The 15,936-nt window shown below is 50.8% G+C and overlaps 1 protein-coding gene across 4 annotated transcripts in view; it reads right to left on the reverse strand.

Moving 5' to 3' along the window:
• Positions 1 to 15,627, reverse strand: part of LOC147111297 (uncharacterized) — a 182,119-nt gene extending 166,492 nt beyond the window's left edge. For 2 of the 4 annotated variants that reach the window (XR_015080081.1, XR_015080082.1), the window contains exon 1: positions 15,379 to 15,627. The gene's annotated coding sequence lies outside the window, so the exon portion shown is untranslated. The remainder of the gene's footprint in view (positions 1 to 15,378) is intronic. The other 2 variants (XM_086002058.1, XM_086002057.1) reach the window with 1 other exon arrangement.
• Between the last annotated feature and the right edge of the window lie 309 nt (positions 15,628 to 15,936).

Below are 15,936 nucleotides of genomic sequence, written 5' to 3' on the forward strand. Positions count from 1 at the left end.
CTGTCAGAATTTTATAAGTTTCAATGAGATCCCCTCTCATTCTTCTAAATTCCAGTGAGTACAAGCCCAATCGCCCCAATCTCTCCTCATATGTCATTCCTGCCATCCCAGGTATCAGCCTGGTGAATATTGAAGAAGATAGATAGATTTCTAGACACAAAAGGCATCAAGGGGTATGGGGAGAGAACAGGAATAAGGTATTGAGATAGAGGATCAGCCATGATCATATTGAATGGCGGAGCAGGTTCGAAGGGCCGAATGGCCTACTCCTGCTCCTATTTTCCTATGTTTCTATGTTACACTCCAAGTCGCACACCATCCCGGCTTGGACATGTGTCTCTGTTCCTTCATTTTCCGCTGAGTCAACACCCCCCCCCAGGAACTCCCAACCTAACACCATTGTGGGAGCGCCCATCACCACACACAGACTGCAGCGGATCAAGGAGAAGGCCCACCACCACCACCTCCTCCTCTGGGCAACTAGGAACGGGGGCAATAAATGCTGGCTGTTGCTAGCGAGACGCCCACATCCCGAGAACCAAATTGAAAAAAATAATCAAAAAGAAAATCTGTCTGAAATTCTGGGGGGATTCCGTTTTTTACTCATGCTGAATTTTTCATTAAATTATTGTCAAGGCGGCTGTATAGTCACGCTCCGCTCCCTCCCCCCAGTTCCCCCAGACTCCAGATTCTTGCATTTATATAGCGCCTTTCACGACCTCAGGACGTCCCAAAGCGCTTTACGGCCAATGAAGTACTTTTGAAGTGTAGTCACTGTTGTGATGTAGGAAACGCAGCAGCCAATTTGCGCACAGCAAGCTCCCACAAACAGCAATGTGATAATGACCAGATAATATGTCTTAGTGATGTTGGTTGAGGGATAAATATTGGCCCCAGGACACCGGGGAGAACTCCCCTGCTCGTCTTTGAAATAGGGCCATGGGATCATTTACGTCCACCTGAGAGGGCAGACGGGGCCTCGGTTTTAACATCTCATCCGAAAGACGGCATCTCCGACAATGCGGCACTCCCTCAGCACTGCACTGGAGCGTCAGCCTGGATTTTTCTGCTCAAGTCTCTGGAGTGGGGACTTGAACTCACAACCTTCTGGGCGTGAAATTCAGCTTACCACCCCGCACAGGAAGTGGAGCGCAATCTCGGGCGGTAACTGAGGCGATGTCGGGGCGCGATCTGCTGCGTTTCAAAGCCCCTCCTCTTCAGTTAAAGGGGAGGGCCATTGCGCACTCTGCAGGGTCTCCGATGGCCCACACTAGGCCACCAGGGCGGCATGTGTGTGCCGCAGCCGCAGACCGGCACTGAGGCAGAGGCCAGGACCACGGCACGGCCTACTACGGAGGGCCAACCTGGAGGTCTGTCTTAAATAAAAGAAAATGGCGGCGCGGGTCGCGGCCACACCTCCCCTTTAAAGACCCAGGGCGGGGCGCAGCTGAATTTCTGCTGCGGGGCGCTAAGGGGTCGCGGTGCACGGCTGTGACGTCATTGCTGGTGGCGCAGCGGCCCGGGGCGCTACTAGCGGGGGCGCGGCGCTATCGGGTAGCGCCTCAGCAACGGCACGCCGAATTTTTTGGGAGGTGCTTTTTTCGGCCCCCTCCCCCCGGGCGATAAGCACTTTGCGTCCCATTAGTGCCCCCCCCCCCGGAGGCGCTAATGGCAGGCGCAAAGGAGCTGAATTTCTAGCCCTCTGACTCCGAGCCCAGAGTGCTAGCAACTGAGCCACAGCTGACACCAACATCAGGCAAAGGCCCACTTGTAAAGTTAAAGCAACGCAGTTGGTTTCTGAAAGGGAATCTCTAAGCCTGCCATTGTTGGGAGCGGTAAATCGAGTGAGCGCGTATGTCGATTCAGCAGGTGCTCCTGAACTGAACTAGGGTCATGCTGAGGCAGAAGCCCAGGCAGAACCCAGTGTGGAAAGAACCATGAGAGAGAGGGAGGGAAAACGTGCCAAAACAAAATAGCTGGCATCAGTAACAAGTGACCACGAAGCTGTCGGATTGAGGTAAAAACCCAAACTGGGTTCACTAATGCCCTTTAGGGGAGGAAACGTGCCCTCCTTACCCAGTCTGGGCCCCTATGTGACTCCAGTCCCCACACTCACATGCTTGACCTCTGAAGTGGCCTAGCGGGCCACTCTGTCGTATCAAACCTGGGAAACTAGAATTGGGCAACAAATGCCCGGCCTTGCCAGCGACGCCCACATCCCAAGAATGAATCATGAGAAAAAAATAGGTCAAATGGTTGAGGTCGCAGCCGGGGATGGGGGCGGGGAGATGATTGGGTGCAGTGAGGCTAGTCAACCACACGTACACATTGTTCATGTTTGGAGTGGATGGTTAGCATTTTGGGGACCTTGTTTGTGGCTGAAAATCAGGACAGACAGAGGCCGCTCGACACCCATTCCTAACCAAGTCCTGTTGCCGCTGTAAGTATTCAGTAGCCAGGATATACAGCATTGCTCCGGAGGGGGTGAGAGGGCGGGGTGGTGTGGAGAGAAGCTGGGAGCGGGGCTTTGGGCTGGGGATTGGGGTAGTAACTTAAGGAGGAGGGGGGAGCATGACAACTTGAATTGACGTGAGGGAAAGATGTCAGCTTGAATGGGCTTGAAGAGAAAAGAGTGTCCTAGCATGAACTAGGATAGTTGGAGACTAGCATGGATTTCCTGGTCTTTTAATACTGACAATAACTCCTTTGATATAAAATAGGTTATCGCCGGCAGTTTTTAAAAATTAATTTATGGGATGTGGGTGTTGCTGGCAAGGCCAGCATTTATTGCCCATCCCTAATTGCCCTTGAGAAGGTGGTGGTGAGCCGCCTTCTTGAACCGCTGCAGTCCGTGTGGTGAAGGTGCTCCCACAGTGCTGTTAGGGAGGGAGTTCCAGGATTTTGACCCAGCGACGATGAAGGATCGGCGATATACTTCTAAGTCAGGATGGTGTGTGACTTGGAGGGGAACTTGGAGGTGGCGGTGTTCCCATGCGCCTGCTGCCCTTGTCCTTCTAGGTGGAAGAGGTTGCGGGTTTGGGAGGTGCTGCCGGAAGCCTTGGCGAGTTGCTGCAGTGCACCTTGTAGATGGTACACACTGCAGCCATGGTGCGCCGGTGGTGGAGGGAGTGAATGTTTAAGGTGGTGGATGGGGTGCCAATCAAGCGGGCTGCTTTGTCCTGGATGGTGTCGAGCTTCTTGAGTGTTGTTGGAGTTGCACTCATCCGGGCAAGTGGAGAGTATTCCATCACACTCCTGACTTGTGCCTTGTATATGGTGGAAAGGCTTTGAGAAGTCAGGAGGTGAGACACTCACCACAGAATACCCAGCCTCTGACCTGCTCTTGTTGCCACAGTATTTATGTGACTGGTTCAGTTAAGTTTCTGGTCAATGGTGACCCCCTCAGGATGTTGATGGTGGGGGATTCGGCGATGGTAATACCATTGAATGTCAAGGGGCGGTGGTTAGACTATGTCTTGTTGGAGATAGTCATTGCCTGGCACTTCAGTGGCACTAATGTTACCTGCCACTTACCAGCCCAAGCCTGAACGTCGTCCAGGCCTTGTTGCATGCAGGCATGGACTGCTTCATTATCTGAGTTAAAATAATGCCAATCAAAAAAGTCTAGGCCTGTGTTTTTGTGAACTGGGCCCGGGTGTTTGGAGGGGGAGAGTGTGATTGATGAAGTCACTCTTTGGAAGTTGGGTCTGACTGGTCTGTTGAAATCTCAAGTATCACCTTGTACTTTCCTTCTTTCAATTAAAAATCGATCAGTTGTGAAGTATGGGCCCTCTCCTGAGTCGCTGGTGCATTATGGGCCGGTTCAACCACTTCAGGGTGCAGCATAATGTGCCCCCCTACCCAGTCGAATAGCCTGCCAATACTCACTGTCGGGGCTCACTTTTGAAGATTGGCCATTTTAAGAAAAAAAACATTCTTTGGGCTGCGGGCAAGGCCGGCTTTTATTGCCCGTCCCGAGTTGTGCTTGAGAAGATGGTGGTGGGGCTTCTTTGGGTGAAGATACCAGGAGTGCTGTCAAATGCCTGAGGAACCCTCTAGGCCAACAGCTAGCTGGCACAGGAAAGGAGTGGAGAATAATGAAACGATAATGAAATCCAGTTTCAGTTTTGTATTCCCAACAGGAAGCAACAATCTGCCAGTTTTGATTCCCGATTCATCTTTTCTTTGAAAAGTAAACTCATAAAACTTTTTTTTTAAATTTGAGCAGTCTTTCCGGTCCTTTGATTCGCCCGTCCCTGGGGAGAAAGAAATGAAAGAACTCGCGTTCATGCCAGACCTTTCCCGACCTCAGGATGTCCCAAAGCGCTGTACAGCCAATGAACCACTTTTGAAGGGTCGGCACTGTTATAATGCAACAGAAGCATTCCACGTGAATGAGACATCATAGAAACATAGAAGAAAGGAGCAGGAGTAGGCCATTCGGCCCCTCGAGCCTGCTCCGCCATTCAATGAGATCATGGCTGATCATCCAAACTCAGTACCCGGTCCCTGCTTTCTCCCCATATCCCTTGATCCCTTTAGCCTTAAGAAATATATCCAACTCCTTCTTGAATATATTTAATGAATTGGCCTCTACTGCCTTCTGTGGTAGAGAATTCCATAGGTTCACCGCTCTCTGGGTGAAGAAATTCCTCCTCATTTCTGTCCTAAATGGCTTACCCCTTATCTTTAGACTGTGTCCCCTGGTTCTGGACTCCCCCGACCATCGGGAACATCCTTCCTGCATCTAGTCTGTCTAGTCCTGTTAGAATTTTATAAGTTTCAATGAGATCCCCTCTCATTCTTCTAAACTCCAGCGAGTATAAGCCCAATCGACCTAATCTCTCCTCATACGTCATTCCTGCCATCCCAGGTATCAGTCTGGTGAATCTTCGCTGCACTCCCTCCATGGCAAGAACATCCTTCCTCAGATAAGGCGACCAAAACTGCACACAATACTCAAGGTGTGGTCTCACCAAGGCCCTGTAGAACTGCAGCAAGACATCCTTGCTCCTGTACTCAAACCCTCTCGCTACGAAGGCCAACATACCATTTGCCTTCTTAACCGCCTGCTGCACCTGCATGCTTACCGTCAGCGACTGGTGCACAAGGACACCCAGGTCTCGTTGCACTTCCCCTTCTCCCAATCTATTGCCGTTCAGATAATAATCTGCCTTCCTGTTTTTGACACCAAAGTGGATAACCTCACATTTATCCACGTTATATTGCATCTGCCATGCTTCTGCCCAATCAGCCAACCTGTCCAAATCATACTGGAGTTTCTTGGCATCCTCCTCACAACACACACATCAGTGTTCTGGTCGGAAGTGATGACAGACGCTGTGGTTTTACACCTCGGATTATTGTGATCGGTTGAATAGGATGCAGAGCTTAGCGAGTGCAGGCCCGGAGATCTGTGTGACTGATTCATGGTCCCGGTTTAAAAAAAAAATTATACATTCTTGGGATGTGGGCGCCGCTGGGAAGGCCGGCATTTATTGCCCACCCCCCAGCTGCTCTTGAGATGGTGCTGCTGAGCCGCCACCATGAGGCCGCGACAGTCTCTATTCTTTCTAGCGGTTTGATACAGCTGAGCCTGCTTGCTAGGCCGGAGGGCAGTTAAGAGTCAACCACAATAAGTACTTTTGAAGTGTGGTCACTGTTGTAACGTCGGAATTTGCGCACAGCAAGCTCCCACAAACAGTAAACGCGATAAGTGACCAGTTAACCGGTTTTATTCTTTAGTGTTGAGGATTGAAGGCGGAAAATTGATCGGCTCGCAATGTTAGTGAGCTGATTAAGAGAAACGGAAACCGAGGAGGGGGCAGAATGTCCTCCTCCTGTTCCTGTGTCACAGGCTCGAAGGGCTGAATGGCCTCCTCCTGTTCCTGTGTAACATGCTCGAGGGGCTGAATGGCCTCCTCCTGCTCCTGTGTAACATGCTCGAGGGGCTGAATGTCCTCCTCCTGTTCCTGTGTAACAGGCTCGAAGGGCTGAATAGCCTCCTCCTGTTCCTGTGTAACAGGCTCGAGGGGCTGAATGGCCTCCTCCTGTTCCTGTGTAACATGCTCGAGGGGGCTGACTGGCCTCCTCCTGTTCCTGTGTAACGTGCTCGAGGGGCTGAATGTCCTCCTCCTGTTCCTGTGTAACGTGCTCGAGGGGCTGAATGTCCTCCTCCTGTTCCTGTGTAACAGGCTCGAGGGGCTGAATGGCCTCCTCCTGTTCCTGTGTAACATGCTCGAGGGGGCTGACTGGCCTCCTCCTGTTCCTGTGTAACATGCTCGAGGGGCTGAATGGCCTCCTCCTGTTCCTGTGTAACATGCTCGAGGGGGCTGACTGGCCTCCTCCTGTTCCTGTGTAACAGGCTCGAGGGGCTGAATGGCCTCCTCCTGTTCCTGTGTAACATGCTCGAGGTGCTGAATGGCCTCCTCCTGTTCCTGTGTCACAGGCTCGAGGGGCTGAATGGCCCTCCTCATGTTCCAGTGTAACAGGCTCGAGGGGCTGAATGGCCTCCTCCTGTTCCTGTGTAACAGGCTCGAGGAGCTGAATGGCCTCCTCCTGTTCCTATGTTCCTATGAGCCCAGCCAAATTTCTTGGGTCAAGTGCATTACCATAAAGTGAGCAGGTGCCCACGGCAGTCGCAGCACAGCCGGGCTACATGCTAGGTTGGCTGGCGGTGGGGGGGCGGTGTTGGGGGCGTGGTGTTGGGTGGGGGGCGGTGTTGGGTGGAGGGGGCGGGGTGGGAGGAAATTCACAAGAGGATGTGAATTTGTTGGCACTCCGGGGCTGTTATCGGAGAGGGCGGGACCTCGTGGAGGTGGAAATTAAGAACATAAGAAATAGGAGCAGGAGTAGGCCAATTGGCCCCTCGAGCCTGCTCCGCCATTCAATAAGATCATGGCTGATCTGATCCTAACCGCCAATCCACTATGACAGGACTATCTCCTGAATCCAACAGGATTAGACACACGAAACAGGAGCAGGATCCGGCTACACGGCCCCTGGGCCCGCTCCGCTAGGGGCGGGACTTGTTTACGTCCGATCTCCGCCCTGCTTTGGGCTTACTCAGGGCTCCCTCGCAACGCGGGGACCTCCGATTCTCGCGTCCGTCCCCTTGCTAGCGATGTGACGGCACCCAGCAGAATTCCCGCTTGTTCTGCCTCTGTTGCCGCCGCCCCCCCCCCCGCTCCGCCCCCACTCCAGCGATCTCTACTCCAGCGCGAAGTGCTCCTGCCTCAAAGGGTTGGTGCCAGGCTTCAATGGAACAGCCTCTTGTGAATTTCCACCCACAGTCCCCAATACCGCCACCCCCCTGCCCCCAGCCCACTGAGCGGGTACTCCGGCTGCACTGCTACTGCTGTGGGCACCTGCTCACTTTAAGGAAATGCCCTTGACCCAAGAAATTTGGCTGGGTTCATAGGAACATAGGGGCAGGCCATTCGGCCCCTCGAGCATGTTCCGCCATTCAATTAGATCACTGCTGATCTGTATGTTAACTCCATTTACCCAACTTGGTTCCGTCACCTTTAATATCCTCACCCGACATATAGGCCAGACCCGGTAAGGATGGCAGATTTCCTTCACTAAAGGGCATTATTGACATGCTTCAGCTACCTTGACTGCCTGTTCAACCCCTCACTGTACACTGTCAACACAGAAATCTAGGCTGACACTCCAGGGCAGTGCTGAGGGAGCCCTGCACTGTCGGAGGTGTCGTCTTTCAGATGAGAAGTTAAACCAAGGCCCAATCTGCCCTCTCGGGTGGACGTAGATGTGGTGTATGTAACCTGTTCCACCTTAAGAGAACTACCTTAAGAGATGTACTACTTTCTCTTGGCTGCTGTATACTGTAATACCGGTGGTGACCACACCGGTATATAAACGTTGTGTAGGGATTTGCTGGGCAGTTCAGCCCTGACCTCCGAATAGTAAAGACCTGTTAAAGTTATTCTTGTGGTCTGTGTCCAGTGATTTATAATAAGCATAACTGGGACACACAGACTTAACAGTGGCGATGAGTCCGATCTTACCCTGCGGCAGTTTTACATCCAAGGCAGCTTCGTCCTCAGAACGGGCGTCGAGAAGAGGCATCCGCCCTCATCATCCTGCTGAGCACCATCGCACGGGAGGCATCGAGAACCCGGGTTAAAAAGAAAAATTCTGACCACGAAGCCCTCCATCAGCGACAGGCAGTGATCATCCCTTCTACCACGGTGGTGGGTAAGCCGATCAGCGACACGAGCAGAAAGTCGGCCGCGTTGACTGTGGAGTGGGGGAGGGAAAGCGGAGGAAAAAGGGCAGAGAACTCGACCACGGCCGGTGAAAAGGGCCGGGCTGCAATCGAGGCCGAGAGGCGCAGCGACTGGGGCAGCTTAAGGCACGAGAGCCGCGGAGAACTCAAACGCAGCCGGTGTAAAGGACCGGGCTGCATGCGGGGCTGAGAGGCGCAACAGCAGGGGAAGCGTGAATGCCCACGGGAACCGCGGGGGAGTAAAAGCAGCGTCGGGGAATCGAGAACCGCTGGGGAGGCGAGAACGGCAGCAGCACGGCAATCGCCATTGCAGCCAGCGGGGGAAGAAGGCAAATGTGGGAATCCGCCATTGTAGTCGGCGGGGGAAGAAGACGAGCGCGGGAAAGACCGCCAAGCGCGGGAAGCCGCCATTTTAGTAGGCGGGGGAAGAAGACAAGTGCGGGAAGCCACCATTTTGAGAAAAAGAAAAATTTAAAAACTTGCAAGGATGCCTAAGCATGGGAACATTAATACCTTTGATAGCGATATCGAAGATTGGACCACGTATGTAGAACGCATGGAAGTTTATTGTAAATTAAATAAGGTACCAGATGATGAGAAAGCACTAACCTTATTAAGCTCAATGGGTGCGAAGACATACGGGCTATTGAAGCACCTTCTGTCACCAGATAAACCGGCGGATCAGACTTTCGCGAATATTGTTACTGTCCTGAAAAATCATTTAAACCCCACGCCGCTGATGATAGCGGAACGATTTAAATTTTACAGAAGAACGCAGCTGAAAGACGAAAGCAACGCTGAATTTTTAATTGAACTGCGTAAGCTATCAAAGTACTGTCAGTTTGGAACAGGACTAGCAGATGCGCTGAGAGATAAATTTGTGTGTGGATTGTTAAAAGAAGGAACACAAAAGCGACTGCTTGAGGAGAATGATCTTACACTTGATAAAGCTGTCACTATTGCAGCATCGCACGAAGCCGCAGCGAGAGGCACTACGGAAATGCAGCTACGGTCACCGGAACTCAGCACCAATCAAATGGTCTTGGGTACAGTAAAATGTTATCATTGTGGAAAGACAACGCACGATCAGAACCAGTGCTGGTTCAAAAATCAGGAATGCAGAAAATGTGGCAGGCTTGGTCACATAGCTAAAGTATGCCGGTCAGGAAAGAAGACCAGCAACAAAAAGTCACCGCAGGAAAAGTACAGAAAGGTACACAAGGTGACAGAGAACAGTTCGAACGAACAGAAGTCAAATTCAGACTCCAGCAGTAATGAACTGGGTAGTCTAAGAGTACACAATGTTGGTAATGAAGCAGACCTCCAAACAATCTGGGTCACACTTCAGATAGCAGGAGTCCAAGTGAAGATGGAATTGGACACTGGATCGGCATTGACGGTCATGAATAAGCAAGATTACAAAAGGTTATTCCCACATATTCCCCTACGGGATACGGAGATTGTATTGAAAACATACACGGGGCAAAGAGTATACCCCATCGGGAAGATAGAGGTAAAGGTGGTCCACAAGGGCAAAGAAAGCCGAGGAATGGACTTATATGTGCTACCTGAGGGAGGTCCACCACTACTGGGACGGGAGTGGATTAGGAAAATAAATATGGACTGGCATTCCTTAAAAGCACTAACGGTAGATATTGGTGAAAATGTAATACGGCGTCATGCTGACCAACTGGTAGAATCGAGAACAAGGGTCGAACCCAGGGTTACGGCAGAGACAACCGTGGAAGAAGTTAGTGAACCTGAAGCATTTACCTCAGAAGTGAATGTACCTGAGGATGACGTCCAATCCATAAGAGATCAACTAGATGAGTCACCCCAGCAACGAGAATCAGAGACCCCTGAAAGGCGTTATCCAACTCGAATCAGGAGGCCTCCTCAGAGACTGAATCTTTGAACTGTTTTGCATGAAGTTGTATATATATATATCTATATGTTATTATGTTATGTTAAATGGGGATATAACTGTTAAGCTAAAAAGGGAGGATTGTGGCGTATGTAACCTGTTCCACCTTAAGAGAACTACCTTAAGAGATGTACTACTTTCTCTTGGCTGCTGTATACTGTAATACCGGTGGTGACCACACCAGTATATAAACGTTGTGTAGGGATTTGCTGGGCAGTTGAGCCCTGACCTCCGAATAGTAAAGACCTGTTAAAGTTATTCTTGTGGTCTGTGTCCAGTGATTTATAATAAGCATAACTGGGACACACAGACTTAACAGTAGAAGATCCCATGGCACTATTTCGAAGAAGAGCAGTGGAGCGTTATCCCTGGTGTTCCGGCCAATATTTATCCCTCAACCAATATCACTAAAACAGAATATCTGGTCATAGAGTCATAGAGTTTTACAGCACAGAAAGAGGCCCTTCGGCCCATCGTGTCTGCGCCGCCCATCCATCCCTGTCCAGTCTAATCCCATTTTCCAGCATTTGGTCCATAGCCTTGTATGCAATGGCATTTCAAGTGCTCATCCAAATGCTTCTTGAATGTTGTGAGGGTTCCTGCCTCCACCACCCTTTCAGGCATTGAGTTCCACATTCCAACCACCCTCTGGGTGAAAAAGTTCCTCCTCAAATCCCCTCTAAATCTCCTGCCCCTTACCCTGAATCTATGCCCCCTTGTTATTGACCCCCCCACTAAGGGGAAAAGTTCCTCTTTATCTACCCTATCTATGCCCCTCATTATTTTGTACACCTCAATCAGGTCCCCCCTCAGCCTTCTCTGCTCCAAGGAAAACAACTCCAGCCTGTCCAGCCTCTCTTCATAGCTGAGGCGCTCCATCCCAGGTAACATCCTGGTGAATCTTCTCTGCACCCTCTCCAAAGCAATCACATCCTTCCTATAGTGAGGCGACCAGAACTGCACACAGTACTCCAGCTGTGGCCTCACCAGCGTTTTGTACAGCTCCATCATAACCTCCCTGCTCTTATATTCTATGCCTCGGCTAATGAAGGCAAGTATCCCATATGCCTTTTTAACCACCTTATCTACCTGCTCCGCTGCCTTCAGGGATCTATGTACATGTACACCAAGGTCCCTCTGACCCTCTGTACTTCCTAGGGTCCTACCACTCATTGTGTATTCCCTTGCCTTATTTGTCCGTCCAAAATGCATCACCTCGCACTTTTCGGGTTAAATTCCATTTGCCACTTTTCCGCCCATCTGACCAACCCGTTTATATCGTCCTGTAGCCGGAGGCTTTCCTCCTCACAATTTACCACCCCACCAATTTGCGAACTTACTGATCATACCTTTTACATTCTCATCCAAATCATTTATGTAGATCACAAACAATAAGGGACCCAGCACCGATCCCTGAGGTACCCCACTGGACACAGGCTTCCAGTCACAAAAGCAACCTTCGACCATCACCCTCTGCCTCCTGCCACTCAGCCAGTTTAGGATCCAACGCGCCAAGGCACCCTGGATCCCATGGGCTCTTACCTTCTTGACCAGTCTCCTATGCGGGACTTTGTCAAAAGCTTTACTGAAGTCCATGTAAACCACATCCACAGCATTTCCCTCATCCACCCCACTAGTCACCCCCTCGAAAAATTCGATCAGATTTGTTAGACATGATTTACCCTTGACAAAGCCATGCTGACTATCCCCGATTAATCCTTGCTTCTCCAAGTGGAGATTAATTTTGTCCCTCAGAATTTTTTCCAATAATTTTCCCACCACAGATGTTAGACTCACTGGCCTGTAATTCCCTGGTTTATCCCTGCTACCCTTCTTGAATAATGGTACTACGTTAGCTGTTCTCCAGTCCTCTGGTACATCCCCTGTGGCCAGAGAGGTTCTGAAAATTAGTGTCAGAGCCCCTGCAATCTCCTCCCTTGCCTCCCACAGCAGCCTGGGATACATCTCGTCCGGGCCTGGGGATTTATCCACTTTTTGGCCCGCTAAAACCGCTAGCACCTCCTCCCTCTCGATGCTAATATGTTCAAGTATGTCACAGTCCCCTTGCCCGATTTCTATGTCTGCATCGTCTTTCTCCATAGTGAACACAGATGCAAAAAATTCATTTAAAACCCCGCCTACATCCTCTGGCTCTACACACAGATTGCCACTTTGGTCCCTAATGGGCCCTACCCTTTCCCTGGTTATCCTCTTGCCCTTAATATACTTATAAAACATCTTAGGATTTTCCTTTATTTTGCTCGCCAGTGTTATTTCATGGCCCCTCCTCGCCCTCCTAATTTCTTTTTTAAGTATGCCCCTGCACTTTTTATACTCCTCTAGGGCTTCTTCTGTCTTTAGTCTTTTGTAACTGCCAAAAGCCCCCCTTTTATTTCTAATGCATTTTTGTATATCCCTTGTCATCCAAGGTTCCCTTTGCTTGTTGGTCCCACCCTTGACCTTTACAGGAACATGTTGGCGTTGTACTCTCTCTATTTCCCTTCTGAAAGTCTCCCACTGTTTTGATGTGGATTTTCCTATAAGCAGCTGCTCCCAGTCCACTTTGGCCAGATCCTGCCTTATCATATTAAAATCGGCCTTCCCCCAATTTAGAACTCTTATTTCCGGGCCGTCTTTGTCTTTTTCCATGACCACCTTAAATCTCACCGAATTATGGTCACTGTCGCCAAAATGCTCTCCTACTGACACTTCCACCACTTGCCCGGCTACATTCCCCAGAATTAGGTCCAGTACCGCCCCCTCTCTTGTAGGACTTTCTACATGTTGGCTCAAAAAGCTCTCCTGGATGCACTTTAAGAATTCTGCACCCTCTAAGCCTTTCACACTCTGACTGTCCCAATTTATATTGGGGAAGTTGAAATCCCCCACTATTATTACCCTATTATTTTCGCACTTCTCTGAGATTTGCCTACATATCTGTTCCTCTATCTCCCCCTGACTGTTTGGGGGCCTATAGTACACTCCCAGCAAAGTGCTTGCCCCCTTTTTGTTTTTAAGTTCCACCCATATGGCCTCATTAGAGGAACCCGCTAATATATCATCCCTCCTTACAGCAGTAATTGACTCCTTAATTAATATTGCAACACCCCCTCCCCTTTTACACCCCCCTCTGTCTCGCCTGAAGATTCTATACCCCGGAATATTGAGCTGCCAGTCCTGACCCTCCCTCAACCATGTCTCCGTGATAGCAACAATATCGTACTCCCATGTGTTCAACAACAACTTCAGTTCATCCACCTTATTTGCAAGACTCCTTGCATTAAAATAAATGCCTTCCAGCCCTGCCATATTCTCTTTTGCCTTCACATATTTGCTCTGCCTTCCCAGCTGACTTGTTTTTCCCTCTGTATTTGGCCGTAAATCACCCCCTACTATAGCTCCACTCTGTACCCCAACCCCCTGCCAAGTTAGTTTAAACCCTCCCCAGCAGTGCTAGCAAACCTCCCCGCAAGGATATTGGTTCCCCCCTGGTTCAGGTGTAAACCGTCCGACTTGTACAAGTCCCACCTTTCCCAGAAGCAGACCCAGTGATCCAGGAAACTAAAGCCCTCCCCCCTGCACCATCCCTTTAGCCACGCATTCATCTGTTCTATCTTCCTATTCCTATACTTACTAGCACGTGGCACCGGGAGTAATCCAGAGATTACAACCTTTGAGGTCCTGCTCCTTAATCCTTCACCTAGCTCCCTAAATTCTTGCTGCAGGACCTCATCCCTCTTTTTACCTATGTCGTTGGTACCAATGTGGACCACGACCACTGGCTGTTCTCCCTCCCCCTCCAGAATGCCCTGCAGCCGCTCAGTGACATCCTTGACCCTGGCACCAGGGAGGCAACAAACCATCCTGGATTCACGTCTACGGCCACAGAAACGCCTATCTGTTCCCCTTACTATAGAATCCCCTACCACTATTGCTCTCCCACTCTTTTTCCCCCCTTCCTGGGCAGCAGGAGCACCCCCAGTGCCAGGAAGTTGGCCGCTGCTGCCTTCCCCTGGTGAGTCATCCCCCTCAACAGTATCCAAAGCGGTATACTTGTTTGAAAGGGGGATGTCCGCAGGGGTTCCCTGCACTACCTGCCTGCCTTTGTTGCTCCGCCTGATGGTCACCCCGTGTGCTGCCCTACCCTGAGGCGTGCACAACTCGCTAAACGTGTTATCCACGAGCCTTTCAGCATCGCGCATGCTCCAAAATTCATCCACCCGCAGCTCGAGCGCCGCAATGCGGTCTACAAGTAGCTGCAGCTGGATGCATTTCCCGCACACATGGTCATCAGGGACACTGGCAGCATCCCTGACTTCCCACATAGAGCAGGAGGAGCAGAGCACGGGTCTGAACTCTCCTGCCATGACTTACCCCTTTAATTACTTTAAAAATTTATTCAATACCCCAGTTACAGGTATGCTCTAGGGCGCTTTATTTACCAACTATCCCCACTACACCACAGAAATTTAACACCACAGAATTCAAGCTTGTATTGAAAAAAGAGAAATACTCACCAACCAATCACCTACCTGCTCCCTGGTGACGTCACACACTGATTACTTTTTACCTCTCTCCCCGCTGCTGAGTTGGTATGCCTTGCCTCTCTCCGGTTTTTATACCGGTCTCACCACACTGCTCCCGACTGGTCTCGGGCCTCGCTGGTCGCCGGGTTTTCTCCCGAGCTCCTCCTCGCTGCTCCCGACTGGTCTCGGGCCTCGCCTCTCTCCGGTTTTTATACTGGTCTCACCACACTGCTCCCGACTGGTCTCGGGCCTCGCTGGTCGCCGGGTTTTCTCCCGAGCTCCTCCTCGCTGCTCCCGACTGGTCTCGGGCCTCGCCTCTCTCCGGTTTTTATACCGGTCTCACCACACTGCTCCCGACTGGTCTCGGGCCTCGCTGGTCGCCGGGTTTTCTCCCGAGCTCCTCCTCGCTGATCCCGCTGTTTGTGGGAGCTTGCTGTGCGCAAATTGCCTGCCGCGTTTTCCACATTACAACAGTGACTACACTTCAAAAAGTACTTCATTGGCTGTAAAGCACTTTGAGACGTGAAAGGCGCTATATAAATATATAAGTTTTTCTTACAAACCCAGGTTGTTAGCTGCTCTATCTAAAACTGCTAGTTGGTTAAGAGTTTCCACGTTTTCATTTTTAGCAAATAACAAACAAACAAAAAAATTTGCCGCTGCTCAGTGACATTTACCCTTTTCTGCTGTTGCAGAGCCAGGACACAGTGAGCTAGCTGCTGATGTAATCTGTTTACGTTCTCCTTTGAACAGTCAGTTCCAACTTCACACAGTGATTGTTGACTTCCAGGGTGGGGGAGAGAAAGTTCCTCTTCAAATGCTGAAACAACAAGCTGTGTTTCTTTTTAAGAAAAACACTTTTCTGAATATCATAATACCTCACTGTTAACCAATCAGTGATGAACAGCCTGTTGCCAGGCTTGGTTTGCTTTGGTGACGGAGCACGTTGGTAGATTGATGACTTTCCACTCGGGTCGCCAACTCTGATTGGACGGCTTCCTGGAGGTTTCATCACATGATCTCCCCCCCTCCCCACCCCATGCTCACCCCCCACGCTTCCCCCCTCCCCACGCTCCCCCCCACGCTCCCCCCCTCCCCACACTCCCCCCACGCTCCCCCCATGCTCCCCCCCACGCTCCCCCCTCCCCACACTCCCCCCCCACGCTCCCCCCCTCCCCACGCTCCCCCCCACGCTCCCCCCTCCCCACGTCCCCCCCACGCTCCCCCCCCACTCC

This window comes from Somniosus microcephalus, chromosome 11 (genome assembly GCF_052327205.1).
Source record: "Somniosus microcephalus isolate GS21.2 chromosome 11, FLI_Smic_1.0, whole genome shotgun sequence".
In the NCBI taxonomy this organism is placed as follows: domain Eukaryota; kingdom Metazoa; phylum Chordata; class Chondrichthyes; order Squaliformes; family Somniosidae; genus Somniosus; species Somniosus microcephalus.